The sequence below is a fragment of the Puma concolor genome, chromosome C1 (genome assembly GCF_028749965.1).
Source record: "Puma concolor isolate L17-30 chromosome C1, mPumCon1.1.hap2, whole genome shotgun sequence".
Classification (NCBI taxonomy): Eukaryota; Metazoa; Chordata; class Mammalia; order Carnivora; family Felidae; genus Puma; species Puma concolor.
Genome location: NC_141674.1, coordinates 157,565,479 through 157,582,556, shown reverse-complemented (window position 1 = coordinate 157,582,556; position 17,078 = coordinate 157,565,479). Strand labels below are relative to the sequence as shown.

Genomic DNA, 17,078 nt, shown 5'->3' with positions numbered 1-17,078 from the left:
TTTCTCAAGGTTGATATGAAGTAACCACTGACCAATTCCCTATCATTTAAGAAAATTCTACTATTATAACCAATCATTGTGAAGAATAAGCAGTTGCTGCTTTCTCACTACATAAATTGCTTTATAACAATATTCCCCTGAGCCTCATTCCACATTTTGGTCTGTGGGGCTGCCAGTTTGCAAATTATCTTCTTGGTGTGTGCACAATAAACTTGTACAAATTACTACTTTGGTGGTTCACTGGTTTTACTTCTATTATTTCTAAACTTTTGGCATGCCATGGCATCAGACGTAGGATCCAAAGAAGATGCCTAATGACTCCAAGGCCTGTAAACAAACAGGTGCTGTACCTACAGAGCTTGCTGAGCTCACTGCTTTCTTACTAACCCTGGTTTTGAGAATAAATCTCTCTTGGATCCCAGTACTGCTCTCTTTGCCTTTTGAGCTCTCTGACTTTATTGTGCATATCCATATTTTGCTTAATAAAGCTTCTTTGTCCTATTCTTTTCAAAAGGAGGAAAAATACATGATTCCCTGTGTTTTGGAACAATTGTTAGAAAACAAGGCCCCTCGTAGTTAAGATGACTTAGGGAATCTTAAGGCAGAGATGGGTTCAACCTGGTCTATGGTTCAGGATCTTGTGTGTTTTTGGAAATTGTAGGAGCTTTGGGAACTGTAGTAGCCATGTTGGAGAAACTTTAACTTAGATAAGTGCACCTTAAGAGGCATCCTCAAAAAAGAGGATTCCAAACTTCTTAGAGGCAATGGAGTGCATTCTTTGATTGGTGTTTAAAAGCTTCTAATAGACAAAATTACTTTGAAAATAGCTTTAAAAGGATCCTTGCAGCGTGCAAATAAAAAGTCTTCAGGAAAATCTCTTTGGCCATCTGAGCAGGTAACTGTAACTTGGGCCACCTGATGTATGTTGTAAATATGTGATATTTTTCAAACTCTGGATATTGCCAAAACTAATTTGTAAGGAGATCAATTTAATTGGCTTAAAGAAAAACAAGCACTTATAAAAATTAAGTACTCCTAAAATTCCCAGAAATACAGAAACTAACTCAAACGTTTTTCAAGTGTAAATGATCTGGGATAATCTTTGACAAATAAAAGCTAGTTTAAGTTTGTGGTTTAATAAAAACAGGAATGTCTTGAGAGTTGTAAATATTAAATGTAATGCAAACATACAACTTTTTCTACCTAGTTTTACTAATCCAATAAGCTCAGGGTATCTCTAGTTCTTCAAAATTGGTCAACAAGAAAAGTTACTTAATGTAACAGTTAGCTGTTCAATGTCTAACCCAAACATAACTGTTAAAACCAATTAATTTAAATAAATGCAAATAAAAGTTGATACTAAGTTAAACTAAATAATGAATATTCATTGAATACCTAAATAATTTCCAAGTAAGAAAAACATTAAATAATAAACATAAGTTCATCTTTTGGCTTTTTAATTTTTAGAGAGACAACAGATATTTGGGTCTATTAATAAACATGTTTTGTGCCACACCGAAAAATTTACTATGAGGAAGAATATACTTTTAGAAATTATGAAATGTAATTATAAATTTGCCAGTCCACAACTGCTTACTTTTTAGTTTTCACTAGGCATTAAGGATTCTAGGAGATTAGAATTTTAATTAATATATGTAATTAAAACTACTAGAAGTAATAAGGATAAAAGAAAATGACTGAATATGAAAAGTGGGTAAGGAAAATAGAATTTTGGAGGGGTAAGAAAAGATATGAAGGACATGGAATGTTTTTGGTTTTTTGTAAAGGACAAAAGAAAGTAATTTTGTCCTAAAGTAATATAATTGTTCCAGAATAAGAAAAGATAGGACAACAGCTGAATGGATACAGAAAATTGTAGGTTTGTGAAAAAGAAATCTTCAGAAAGGAATTTTATATGTAGTCAAGCTAAGATTGGAATACATTTATGTTAACAAGGTAAAAAAAAAAAAAAAAGAAGGGGGGTACTTTTAATATCAAAAGAATACTGGTGCAAAATTATAATTTGCTTCTCTCCTTTAAAATGACAAAGTTTGCTTTAGATCATCAGTTGATCTTAATAAGAAATTATAAACAAAGATTTTTCTTACCTTTAATGTACTCTGCCTAGGAAACAAAGATTCTGTGTCTTATGAAAATAATTCCCTTTGCTTCATGTTGTCTTTGTCAGGTCCTGGTTTTCGTAAAGAAAAACCCAGAATCTTCTCCATTAATGAAGTTAAATTCAATAGTTGTACATACTAGTTGTATAACCATGTAACTTTGTATTTGCCTCTGACATCTTTTAAGTTCACTTTTGAGTTGAATGGATAATGAAGTGTTGTCTCACAGAGACTTATGATACTATTTGATCAAGTATTTTAAATCTTTTGACATTAAAAAAAATCTTTTGACATTTAAACCTCCTCAAATCATATCTGAATGAAATTAAAAAAAAGAAAAGTTAGTTTATTTAAACTTGATATATTAAATTTCATGGGGAACATTGTCAAATAACAAGTAATATTTAACCTTCTTAGATCATATTTATATGGGACATATATCATTAAAATAAGTAAGTTAAATTTTTATATAAATTCCTTAAAAATTGATATGTTTTTAGTCATAATTCCAGCTATTAACTTAAAATATTATAAATCACACACACACAAAAAACAAACTTACTTGTCAACATTGTGTGTGTGTGTGTGTGTGTGTGTGTGTGTGTGTGTGTGTGTATGTATGTGTGTGAACTCTCACCAGATCTTTAACCATGGCTCTTTAACCATGGCTCTTTTGTCACTCACAAGTTATTGCTATAGTTGATTCTCTGAATTCAAAGACAAATCCTTGGCTTGGCTTCCTAACCTTGAAAGGCTTTTGAAAGTCTAATCTGAGATACCCTATGAAAAGGCCCAGCAAAGCACATTTAGAAGAACTATATGGGGGCACCTGGGTGGCTCAGTTGGTTAAGCATCTGACTTCAGCTCAGGTCATGATCTCACAGTCTGAGTTTGAGCCCTGCATCAGGCTCTGTGCTGAAAGCTCGGAGCCTGGAGCCTGCTTCAGACTGTGTGTCTTCCTCTCTCTGACCCTCTCCTGTTTATGCTCTTTCTCTGTCTCAAGAATAAATAAACATTAAAGAAATTTTTTAAAAGAACTATATGGTTTGGACATCTGTTGGCTCAGTCTGTTAAGCATCTGACTCTTGATTTCAGATCAAGTCATGATCTCAGTCTTATGGTCATGAAGTTGAGCCCCACAGCAGGCTCTGCACTGGGTGTGCAGTCTGCTTGGGATTCTCTCTCTCCCTTGCTCTCTGCCCCCACCCTTCTTCTCAAAATAAATAAATAAACTTTAAAAAAACAAAAGAACTATATGGCCAACCACTGTTCTTGCTACACTTTGGTAAATAACCGGGTCAAGTTTATTGAAATCAGAATTAGTTTGCAAACAAATTAGTCTTACTGTGGTTATCTTTGAAGGAAATGGGGATGATTATAGAGAGAAAAATTATATTTCAGTAATACATTTTTGTGGGTATCAGATCCTAGTGCTGTTAATGTTTTTGAGGTTTTGTTTTCTACCCATAAACTGGATTGGGTCCTGAATTCCTTTAGTTTCCTCTAATATTTGGCTAGAATTTTTCAAACTAACATTTCCAGTTTTCTCCCATTCTTAAGATTTGGAATCACTATGAAACTAAAACTATCTTTTTCTTGAAGTCACGCAAGCTAAAGCTGGACAACTTGATATAAACTCCTGAGAAATCACCACCCCAGCGGATGTGTGGACCATCTTCATGCCTGTTGCTATGTAGACACTCAGAAAGATCATCAGACACATTCACACTGCAAACCAGGAAAATCTGTCAGATTGTCCCTGCTTGCTCTCACTGTATCTAAGGATGCTTTAGAAACCGGAAAAGGAAATCTCAACTGGCTGGTTCCCAAACTCAGAAACTTATAAACTGTTCAAACTATTAAGCTGTGTTTCTCTTTTGTTTCCCTAAAAACACCTCTCATTAAATTACCTGATTGTTCATCTCATATATTCCACCTAATTTAGGTGGAAGCTCACCCACAACACCATCTCCTAAAATTAAGCATCCTCAATATTCATCCTGTCCTAAGTAAGCACAAGGATGTTTGCTAACACATCACGTTGTGCCTACGTAAATAACTTAAATTATAACCTACTTGAAACACTTAACTGGTTAAATCTTGGCTCATGACAAGCTGTCCTCCAGTGAATTTTTTAATCCTTGGCTATTTTTCTTCTTATAGTCACCATATAGACCTCTCTAGTGCACTGTATTGCCTTGAGGGTCTTAAAAGCCTGTTGTCAGTCAATCACATGCCAAATGGTGTTCATCAGGATCAGACAACTAGATCAAATCAACAATAATCACACAAATGATGAATCCTGTGGTTACAAGGCCCTCTGGCCTGATGAATGCAAACACTGACATGTGATTCTTCAGTCTGACTACATCAATGGTAGTAACCAAAATACTGCTATACTGCTTAGTCATATTCTTAGCCTGCTGAGAGAATAACCAAAAGTGGGATTTGTTATAATCAAAACAACAGATGAACCTTGAAGATTTCCTGGGCAGCCAAAACCAGTTCAGTCACATAAGCAAAGCTTTATTTAGCTTATTTCACAAGATGAACTTGACATGGATCATTTCTTCCTTCTGCCTCTGGAAATCATAAGCAAATTTTAAACTATTTCTCAAGGTAGATATTGAGGTAACCACTGACGAATTCCTTATTGTTTAAGAAAATCCTAACATTATAACTAATCACTGTCAAGAATAAACAGTCACTGCTTTCTCACTATATGAATTGCTTTATACCAATACGCTCCTGAGCCTCATTCCACACTTTGCTTTGAAGGCTTCCAGTTTGCAAAATTTTTGGTGTGTGCACAATAAACTTGTACTAATTACTACTTTGGTAATTCATTGGTTTTACTTCTGTTATTTCTGAACTTTTGACACTCTGTTTCTATAAAGCACATGTCTTAGGTATTTGGGGATATTACAGGATTAAAAAAACCTATGCATACTTCTGTGCTTGTAAAAATTAAGAATTCTGTTATTGATGCAATTACAACAACTAATTCAAATAAAAAGCTTTAGGAAAACTTTTACTTCTAAGTAACTACTTCTAGTGTTGCCAGATTTGCAGTCAAATATAGCAATTCAACTCTCTTCCTCTTAACAAAATATGCCAATTTTTCTTCAGTAAAGATTTCATTTTATTGCAAAATCCTTGAGTCTCATAATACCAAACGTACTAGATTACTATTTTACTACTACTCTGACTGATGTTTTTCTCTTCCCAGAAATGAAACCAATAGTGCTATCTTTTAAAAAATCATTTCTGAGACAATGCCTTCAAGGACAAAGTGGTGATTTTTATCACAGAATATAAAATCTAGACTTTAAGATTTTTCTCATGTGAAACACAATGGAAGTACCAAACAGTCCACAGTAAAAGCAACATGCAGCTAGTGTAGTTACATTTTTTTGTTTGCTAACCAATTTAGCCAAATTAATTGTGGAGTTGAGAAAGAAAAAGGCAGGTTAATTAGAAGCAATGAGAATCTCATCATGTTGCAATTATGGGAACTACACAGTTCCTTTACTATAAATTGCCAGCAAAAAGAAAATATATTTAACAATGCAACTACCACGGTGCGTGGGTGACTCAGTTGTTAAGCATCAGACTCTTGATCTTGGCTCAGGTTATGATCTCAGGGTTGGTGGGATCGAGCCCTGCATAGAGCTCCATGCTGATAGGGCAGAGCTTGCTTGGGATTCTCTCTGCCCCACCCCCCTCACGCAGGTGCATGTGTGCTCATGCTTTCTCTCAAAATAAATAAATAAACATTTTTTAAAAAATGCAACTATGGGGTGGGGGTGGGGTGCTTGGGTGGCCCATTTAAGTGTCTGCCTTTGGCTCAAGTCATGATCTCATGGTTCATGAGTTTGAGCCCCACAGCAGGCTCTGTGCTGACAGCTCACAACCTGGAGCCTGTTAAGGATTCTGTGTCTCCCTCTCTCTGTTCCTCCCCCCTAATGCTCTGTCTCTCTCACTCTCAAAAATAAATTAAAAACATTAAAAAATTAAAAAAATAAAATAAAATAAAAATAAAGTGTAAATATGGGGCACCTGGGTGGCTCAGACTGTTGGGCATCTGACTTGATTTCATGTCAGGGCATGATCTCATGGTACATGAGATGGAGTCCTGAGTGGGGCCCTGCACTTACCATGCAGAGCCTGCTTGGGATTTTCTCTCTTCCTCTCTCTCTCTCCTCTTCTCTGCTCACATGCTCTCTCTCAAAATAAATAAACATTAAGAAAATAAAATGTGAATACACATGGGAGAAGTAACACACTGATTTAAATTCATAGGAAGTTATAAAAGACTGTGACAGTGGATCCTTTCCTGAGCAGGATCCTGTTTTAATAGGGGGAGAATGATGGGAATCTAGAAGGAAGAGGCAAGAAGAGAATAAGGGCAAAGAGACTGACCTTAAATATGAATCTGATCTCCAGAAATTTCCTTACCATAAATCCTGAAATTCCAAATAATCTCCATGACCTATCACATCAATTTTAACATACTTTCCCTATTTGTTTTCTGGAATGACAAGTCTATCCCTTTTCTTATATTTAGATGTTTTTCCAGTCTTTAAATGGCTAATACCCTACTGCTTTCAAAGCCCTTTTTCCTGATAGATTCACTACATAATACAAAAAAGATGTTTTAAAAAGTGAATTCTAGGTCATAGCACAAGAAGCAGGAAGCATGGTTGAATGTACCAATTTTATAAATCCCTGACTCCTATACATTTTGTTATTGACATTCTAAATAGAAGTATATTGAGTCATTATTTATTGTGATGTTTTATTTTTTGTTTTTTTTTTAAATGTTTTTAATTATTTATTTATTTTGAGAGAGAGAATGAACCAGGAAGGAGCAGAGAGAGAGAGAGGGAGAGACAGAATCCCATGCAGGTTCCACATTGTCAGTGTGTAGCCCTAGGCAGGCCTTGAACTCACAAACCCATGAGATCATGACCTGAGCCAAAATCAAGAGTCAGACGCTTAACTGAGTGCTATTTATTTATTGCTATGTTTTTTGTTGTTGTTATTTTTGTTTTGTTTTTTTAAAAATTGTTTTAATGTTTATTTATTTTTGAAAGAATGAGAGAGAGCGCAAGTCAGGCAGAAGCATAGAGAAGGGGACAGAGGATTCAAAGCAGGCTCTGTGCTGAGCCCCACGTGGGGCTCAAACTCATGAACTGTGAGATCATGACTGGGCTGAAATTTGATGCTCAACCACTTGAGCCACCCAGGTTATTTATTGGTATGTTTTAATTTGTATGAACTTTAAGGGAGCTATTTTGCTACCAAATAATGACAGGTTCCACTCTTAACTCTAGGATAACCATGTTTCTGTAAGCCTTTTGAAACCAGAACATCACCATGTGCTAGAAAAAGACTTGAGTCGATACATTAATAACATACAAGCTTTGGTGATGACCTGAAGAAAACTATACTTCAGGCCAGAGAATTTCTTTTTTTTTTTTATGCTTATTTATTTATTTTGAGAGGTGGGGAGGGGAATTAGAAAGCATGTGAGTGGGGGAAGGGGCAGGGAGAGAGAGAGGGAGAAGAGGGAGGGAGAAAATCCCAAGCAGGTTCCATGCTGTCAGCGAAGAGTCTGACAAGGGGTTCAATTCCACAAACCGTGAGATCATGACCGGAGCCAAAATCAAGAGTCCAACGCTTAATGGACTGAGCCACCCAGGTGCCCCAGTCCAGAGAATTTCTGCAAACTGATCAATACTGCAACATTACCCAACCCCAGTATGTGGAGACTTCTTTAACATGTCAATATTGTGCCTTGTGCCTTGTTAAAAATCAGAGCAGAAGGGAAGAGCAAAGGGGTAAAGAGAAGTTGCATACATCCTCAGTTTGAAGCCTAACACATTTCATTTTACTCTCTCAAAGTTGTCAACACTTTTTATCAAAGATCGTTTTCAAAACATTATTAAAATATCTTTAATGGATTGTTGATAATCAACCTGTCTAGGATACTACTCATTCTTAACAGCACAGATTTTCCATTGTTCTTGGTATAGGCAACATGACTAGATGAGCATTTCCTAAAACTGTGCTCTCAATCAACTGAAACTGCTCTCTCTTGGGTCATCAATAGCCTTCATAACCCCAACACCTCTTTTCTCAACCCCACTGTTTTTTTTGTTTCTGTAATCTGTATTCTCCCTTAATCTTTTTACATTTGGCATCTGGGAGTCTCCTTTTCTTAGCCAAGCCCTCTTTAATCAGCTATAAGGAACAAATGAGATTCTGGCTTCTCTTTGACTTCTATGTCCTTTATTTTCTCCCACTGACTTTAACTATGGGCATGGCCCAAGGCTGACTCCTTAATTCACTCTTCTATTTCTTTTGTCCTTTTGAAATGTAATCCAATTTGGCCTGAAGCAGCACTGCAAAGCAAGAAGATTCTTTCCTGCAGCAAAATCCCCCATTTCAGTAGTTGGTAATTGGTATAATTGAGCATCTTGCCAAGGGATAGATTTTAAATTCAAAATGTGGATATTAGCAGCACATCCCCACTTTAGGGTCTTTGCCCTTCCTTTTCCTTCTGCCTGAAAGGCTCTTCCCTCAGGGTACTGCCTCACTCACCTTCCTCAAACCTTTGCTCCTTCTCAGTGAGGCTTCTTCCCCTGACTATCCTATGTAATATTGCAAACTGCGGCCCCTACCCCCTTCACTCTGCTCAGATTTTTATTTTTCTATAGCATTTAAAATTTCCAATGATATGTAATAATATACATTCCTTATTATATGTATTAGTTATTGCTCCTTATGCTTGTTTTCCAGATAGAATATATGCTCCATTTTGTTCACTGATGTCCCAGTGGCCTAGAACAGTGATTGGCACTTAGTAGGTGATCAATCAATATCACTCTAATTGAGCTGAAAAACTTTGCTCTTATCTTCTACTTTCTTTTTCTTTTCACTGCCAACAGCCTAGTCCAGGTTTCCTCTTGTGGTAATTAGCTAATTAGCATGCTAATTGCATTTCCTGTTCCTCCTCTCTTTAATCCATCTTCTTTACTGTTGGCTGATTTTCTTCTTCAAAACCCATATTTATCTTCTCATTATCATTTTCAGAAACCTTCACTATAAGGCCAAGTCAAAATTCCTTATTCTGGAACTTGACACCCTGCTTAGTATGACTACCAATCATGTCCGGCCTCACTTACGCCATTCCTTGGTCCACTCGAGTCAAGCTGCTATTGGCATTTTTTCTTTAAGAAGTATTTGTTGACCTCCTACTCTTGGGTCCTATGTGGCATAAAACTAACTTACTATCAGTTTAGGCAACATAAGTTAGAAGAATGTGAGTGTAAACAATGGCATTTGTATTAAAGAAGAAATTGAGTCTGCAGAAGAAAGACATTTGGCAGATTTAGGCATATGTGGTGCCCATCACTGAAATGCCTCTCACCTCTACCTTTCATGTTTGGTGGGGGTGGGGAGGGAATCATACCTATTTGTAAAGGTTCAAGTTCAACTTATTCTGTGACTGATTCTCTGTCTTTTAGAAGTCATAATTCATTTTTTTAAATTTTTAATATTTATTTATTTATTTGAGACAGAGAGAGACAGAGAGAGCAAGCTGAGAGGGGCAGAGAGAGAGAGAGAGAGAAAGAGCGAGTGAGAGGGAGAGAGAAATCCCAGGCAGGCTCCACACTGTTAGTGAGGAGCCCTATGCAGGGTTCAAACCCATGAACCGTGAAATCACAACCTGAGCTGAAACAAAGGGTCACTCAACTGACTGAGCCACCTAGGTACACCCATAATTCCTTTCAATAAACATAAAAAATAAATATTTTGTCTTTCCATAATATACTGATATGCCTTTCCCCCACTTGAAAAAGAATGATTTGTAGACTCCACATGCCTTCCCATCCCAAAGTACTGAAAACCTCTTCAACCAGGAGGCACCCCTTGCCCCAGAACCAGGATCCAACTTGGGAGGAAAAGCCTGGAAAGGGACCTGGGCCTCAAGGGAAAGGATGGAGGGCTTACACTTTGGACTGGTGAAAGAGCTGGCATCCCCAAATGGGCCCACTGTGTTACTGACATGTCTAAGTGTTTCATTGGGTCATCACCCCTCATCCTAACATGAGAGTTACTAAGATGAGGATAATTTCTGCAGCATTTACTCTACCTTTGCCACCAATGCTTATGAGGTTCTTGTTCAAGAAGGCCCTCCCAGGTAATCCTCCTTGTGTTATTCTTCCCCTTGTCTTAACTTCTACTTTATTTACTATGTTATATACATTACACATTCTAGACTTTTACATTATTTTTTACTTATATTTTTTGTCATATATTGATTATTGCAGAAATTCTTGGAGGCATAAAACTGTCTTCCCCACAACAGTGGTTGACAACATTTGATAATCAATAAGGCTATCAATACAGCATTTGAAAAATTCAGATCTGCAGAAACTGAATCACTTGTCTAGATTCTAAGAAATTGATATTTTCAAAAAGTCCCCCAAATGATTCCATTAATCAGCCAGATGTGGGTATCACTGCTAGAGCTTAATGGTAACATAACCTCAAAATACCTTTTTACTTAAAAATTATTTATTTATTTATTCATTTATTTATTTATGGCTAAATATTTATTTGGGGGAGGGGATACTACACTTCTATCCAAGTAGAGAAATATTTTCATAGTCCAGGGATTGTTTATATTTTTGTCACTTATCAAGCCATGAATTCATAGAGAATGGGTTCCAGCAGCTCAGACTCCTTTCCTTTCCATTGGTTCTTACAAAGTGTGCCTCTCTGGAAGGAGCAGGCTGGGACTTCAATTGAACCCAAGTGCCTTTCTCCTTGGCTTCCTCTTTTTCTAATCATTTTCCTTCACATACTTCAGGAAGCTATCCATACTCTTAGAGTGCTTAATACTCTCAATATGTACATTAATTCTCTTGGCAAGAGTCTTGTCCTTAACTTATGGTTTACAACAATGACAACAGCATTATGGGTGACAATGTAGATTCTCCCAGTCTTGGCATGGTAACATCCATGGGGCTTCCTTTGTAAACTGTGCCATTCCCCTGATGTCTTTCTTGTAGTATCATCTACAAGTATCATCTTTCTTGTAGATTGGCATGTATGTGGCCAAAGGAATCACTCCATGTTTTCTAAAAGGGCTTAGAGAACATACAGAGGGTGCCTCTCCTCTCCCCTTTGCAGCAGTCATTTCAGCAAATTACTGGCAGATGGTGAGCCCAGCCAAAAGGAAAAAAAAAAAAAATTACTAACTATTAAAAATTCATGACCAAAGGCTTCTGATTCCAGATTTTATTGATCCACTTCATCTAGGTGTTAGATTCTAGCATTTGATTTTGTGAATACCATATAATATCTAAGAAAAGATTTAGAATTCAAGACACCTGTAATTTTACCACATATACATATGTATTTTCTGGGAAACAGTCATATCAACTCTCATTTTTCTCTTGATACAACATTGTTAGATACTTCCTGTAACATCATTCTTTAAAGCAGTGAAAATATTACATTGGGACAGTGATACTAAGTAACTCAATCATTCCCCCACTTTTGGACTCTTGGGTATTTATTATTCCCCTTATAATTATAAATATTGTAACTCATACCTTTGAAATAACTCATTCATTAGTGATGTAATTACACTATATTTTATTTAGAAAATATTCATTCCATTTACTAAATACACATTTCAGTCTTTTCTAAACTTTCTAATCTTAAACACAATTTTTGTGCTGGTGTCTTCAATTAGTTTGTTTTCTCACTTTCAGACTTAGTAGCACAATCTTCCTTCAACTACACCATTGTAAGAGGCCATGAAGTTAATCTTGTTGGCACATTCTCTTGGTTCCTATATTTGGGCTGGTCTCCCTATCACTTTATTCTCAGGGGGTACTTTTTAACATCAACCACACTACAGGGAGGAAAACTGTAAATGGTACAGATCAGCGTTCTTTAAAGCATGGCTTACAGGTCCTTGTAATAGAATAAACTGGGGTACTCATTAAAAGTGAAAAATCACTGATCCTTCAAATTTCTCAGATATTGAGGTGAGGGGCTTAAGAGAATGAAATTTACATAAAAGCTCAAGGTAATTTTTATGTATACTGATGTTTAGAAAACCAGGCTTCCATATAATATGATATCAATGAATTTGCAACCTAGAATCAAAGTACAGTCCAACTTAAAGTACATCCTAGATTTAAGATACATTTTATTCTATTTCTCTATAAAATTTATATATATATATATATATATATATATATATATATATATATATATATAATCTGTGATCACTAATACAAAACAATTCCCCTACCCCTCTCCCCCATCTCTCCTCCACTAGAGTGCATCGTTTTTAGAAAGAACATGTCTACTTTATCTTTGCATTTTTGTTACCATTGAGATTGTGTTTTGCACATAGAAACTGCTCATGTATATTAGTTGTTTTATTTTTTAGCCAAATCCATGCTTTGTTTAATAGCTTAGTCTTGAACATTACACAGGATTATTTACATCATTTAAAGTGATTTCCCTCTTTTTTTCCTTAAATTACAATGCTTGCCTTGTGTCTTTAGGACTTTGTTAATTGATTTCTATCGTATGTGATGGATAGCCATCTATATAACAACATCATACATGTTCACTAAAATTGTACTATGTGTCAGGTGACAAAGACTCTCTCCTGGACCAAATCTGTGTCAGGGTCCTCTGAATCCTCTTCTCAACTGAGCTCTGACCTGTTTAGTGGAATTTTAGCAAGAATTCTGCTATCAGTTCAGTGAAAATACTCTTCCCTTGGTATTTGATGATCCTTGATATTAGATCAAATTTCTCATTCTCCACATTCCGTATCTTATCATCCTGGCCTGCCTTCAGTAAGAATCCTGTTGAGTCAGTCTAAGGAGAATTCCCCTAGCCTGGTACTTTTCCATCCCCTGATCCCCACCCTGATCCTTGGCTATAAATTTCTACTTATCCATGTTGTATTGCGGATTGAGGTCCATCTCTCTCCCCTTTGGAAAAACTCCACTGCCATAGTCTCTCTTGAATAAAGTCTTCCTTACGATCTTTAATGAAGCGTCATGAAAATTTTTTCTTTAACACAGGCATTGTGCTATGTTTTAAAGATAGAATTATGAGAGAAGTAGTCCTTATGCTTGAGAAAGTAGCCCTCTAGAATGGAAGTTTATCACATCAAGCATACTTACAAAGCAATATAATCAAATCTAAAGGAGAAACATGCACCAAGCATACAGAAAAATTACTACAACTTGAAAGGGCAATAAAGAATTCCTTCCTATAGATATATCTACATGGCTGAATTTGACTGAATACAAAAATTAGGAATGCCTAATTAGAAACAGCTTACCATTGTCAGAGAGTTAGCTTTAAATAACATCGAGCATGGTTTGCTCTAATATCCGGATCTATAGAATACTCATATTTCATTTTTAGAAACTATCTTTGATTTACTCTGCATATTTTCATTTTAAGGGTGTATTATTAGAAAAGTCTTTGCCTATTACTCCTTCTTTGTATAATAGAGAATAGTAGGTATACAGAGACACACATAAATATACACTTAGGTGTACACACATACTTCTCTCATAAAAATGTACTGTCACAGTCGATGTTACCAGGGGAAAACCCATATTCTTAATAATTTTCATTGTCAAGTAAATACTGAAGAAATTTCTAGTGGCTAAGTGTTCAGAGTATTCTGGGCAGTTATGATCTTGTGTAACTAATTGTGTTAAAAATCTAAGACAACGAGAAAACACTACTCACTTATTAGAATAGCTAAAATTCAAAACATTGACAACCCCAAATTCTGGTAAGGATGTAAAGCAACAGGCATTCTCATCATTTTGAATGCAAAATGATATAGCCAGACAGTATGGAGATTTCTTACAGAACTCAAGTTACTCATACCACATGGTCCAGTAATCACACTCCTTGACAGATACCCAAATGAGTTGAAAACTCATGTCCATGCAAACATCTGCAGAGAAATGTTAAGAGCAGCTTTTTTCATAACTATCAAACTTAGAAGAAACCTAGAGGTTCTTCTGGAAGCAAATGGATAGACAAACTATGGTATATTTCATACACTGGAATATCATTCAGCAATAAAAAATGAGCTATCTAGCCACAAAAAGACATGAAGGAAACTTAAAAGCTAAGTGAGATATTACTAAGTGAAAGAAGCCAGTCTGAAAGCCTATCTTCTGTATGATTCTGACATTTTTGAAAAGGCAAAATTCTGGAGGTAGGAGAACGATCAGAGGTTGCCAGGGTGTGAGGGGAGGGAAACCACATGAAATTTTTAGGAAGGTCAAAATACTCTGTATTTTCTGTATAATGCAGTGTCCAGTACTGTATGGGATACTACATGACACAGTAACGATGGAAATATGTCATTACACATTTTTCAAAACCAAAGAATGTACAATACAAAGAGTGAACTCATATGTAATGGATTTTAATAATAATGTACCTACCAATACTAGTTCATTAATCATAACAAGTGTACAATGCTTATACAAGATGTTAAGAATTATGTGTGTTTTGGGGTAGGATACATAGGAACTCTCCATAGCTTTCAATTAATTTGGCTGTAAACCTAAAACTCTAAAAAAAAGTTGTTTACCAATTTTTTTTTAAAGCAAGACCCAATACACCAAGGTTATAATACCAAAATAAACCAAATCAAAACAAGACAAAAATCCTGGTAAGATAAGACAACTTCTAGAATTGTGACCAAAGGCTATTTTATGCCAGTCTTTCACAGTGATACCACTGGACATCCCTGTTGTTGTCATTTATTCTTGAGATAATAATTATGTTGATACCTGTGATGATACTGGAATAAGGCACAGAAGAAATACCAGAGAGTATCCAGGTCCCATTAGCCTGAAACCTATAATTCTGCAGTATTCAGTCTGGGTTTGAATCAGGCCCCAAAACTGATGAACACATAATCATTTTTTAAATGACTACTAAGACAACTAACAGGACTTACCCAGACTAGATTGAATATTGAAATGAGGCATAAGCTGTACACATCTCAGACTCTTGGGGAAACTTGTGACTCTTAGGGCAGATTTTGTCTTATATAAACCTCCCCAGAGCTCTAGGACAACAAGGAGCCTTGCCAGAATTGAAATGTACCTGTGGATTCTCTAGGAGAGAGCTTCTTTATCATTGTACTAACAGAAAGAAGGAGAAAATATTTTAGGTTCATTTTTTTTGACACAAAATCAGGGATACTGGTCAAGTTTTAGGTCAAATTACCTTCATGTGAAAATTTGGGATCCAAAGTATCCTATTTTTTTTTTCCCTCTAAGAAAAACTCCTCTAAATCCAGACTCCAAGCACCTGGATGCCTACAAAGCTGGGGATATTTAGCACTTTCAAAAAGGAAAACTTCTATTGTTCCCCAGCAGATCTCCCCCAAATAATGGTTTATAGATGTCCTAAGATTCAAATTGTTCAGCTGTGGAGTTGCTCTGGATCTGATTATTGGTGCGAGTTGTCTCTGGTAGTAAGCAGCCTCTGCGGTGTATCACAAGAATATTATTCTCTTCTACGTAGGCATGCTAAGAAAAAGGCTGAGAAGCAGCTCACAAGAGAATCTTCGCTAAAGATGTTTTCATCTAAAATGGCCAGATTGGTGCTTTGCAATTCCCATTGTTTCTACATATCATCCTGTTTCAAACATAAGGATAATACCTGCCAAGGAATTATTTCTCAACATACTTCACATGAAAGGTATAAGGCTTAAGCTACTACAAAGCTAAAATCAAATTCAGAGCATCCTCATACTTCTGATAATACTGCCCAATTTTACATCACAGTTTCATTAATTTTCAAGCACTATAAAACCAAATGTAGGAATCGGCTCTTACCCTATAATGAAAACCTCTGCACTTGGTCTCAGGGTAAAGCACTGGGGTCTTCACATAATCCCTCCACTCCGGGACTGAGCAGTTCTTGAAGCGTCTCTACCAGCTCTGAGGGGCAAGAGAAATATGTAAATAACCTTGGTGCACTTCAGCTAACATTAACACTCGTTTCTGAGTTCACATTCTCTCTTGCCATTTCATGATTGCCACATATCTTGCATCCAACCATCTTGTACAAAATAATCAGCATTTACAGAACATTTAACTTGGACAAGGAATTTACTTGCTTTCAATCATTTATAATCTCCCCCACATCCATCTTCGAATGGCATCTTTCTCTGTTATAACATCATATTAACTATTTTTCATGATTATTTACTTCCTTTCCCTAGATCACAATTTGATTCTTTGGTCTCATTAGTAATAGCAAATGCTTCTGCAAGAAAAGTTAAAAATTGTTAGGCTTAGCCAGTCCTGTCTGTGGCTTTGCTAAGACTGTTTTATTGCTCTACTCTGCTATGAAATAAACTAACACATTTTGGTCCCTAATCTCCTATGCCTAATTTTTTTTCTGACCTAAAAATCTCTACCAGAGCCCTAAGTACCCCATCAAGTCTATAATAATACTGACCTGAGCCAGTGAAAAAGTGTGCTCTGCCAGCATGTTCTATAAGATAGCCTTCCATCACCACAAAGTTTCAGACATTCTTTTTTGGAACTAGCAAAGAAAATAAGCCGGCTCTGGCAGTTGATCATGGACTGCTCTAATTCGATGAATCCATTTTCTGCCGGCTTTACTTGGCAAGCCTCTTTCCACTGCCTGCAAACTGACTACAGTTCTTTGCAAACCTCCTTTGCAGCTCTACCCCAGACACCACCCTCTACACCACAAAGAATTACATGTTACTGAAAATACATTTTAAAGGAGACTTTTAGTGGAAATATCTAATTTTGGAGCTCCTTCTTAACCTCTCCAACTTGTTACACATACGTTGTTTACCCACAGAACTGTTTCGAGGATAAGAGAAAC

General features: G+C 36.2%; 1 protein-coding gene across 1 annotated transcript in view; it reads right to left on the bottom strand.

Annotated features, from left to right (window-relative positions):
• The window catches only part of B3GALT1 (beta-1,3-galactosyltransferase 1), a 355,371-nt gene extending 339,214 nt beyond the window's left edge, over window positions 1-16,157 (bottom strand). The window contains exon 1 of the mRNA XM_086718817.1: window positions 16,052-16,157. The gene's annotated coding sequence lies outside the window, so the exon portion shown is untranslated. The remainder of the gene's footprint in view (window positions 1-16,051) is intronic.
• Window positions 16,158-17,078: the final 921 nt, after the last annotated feature.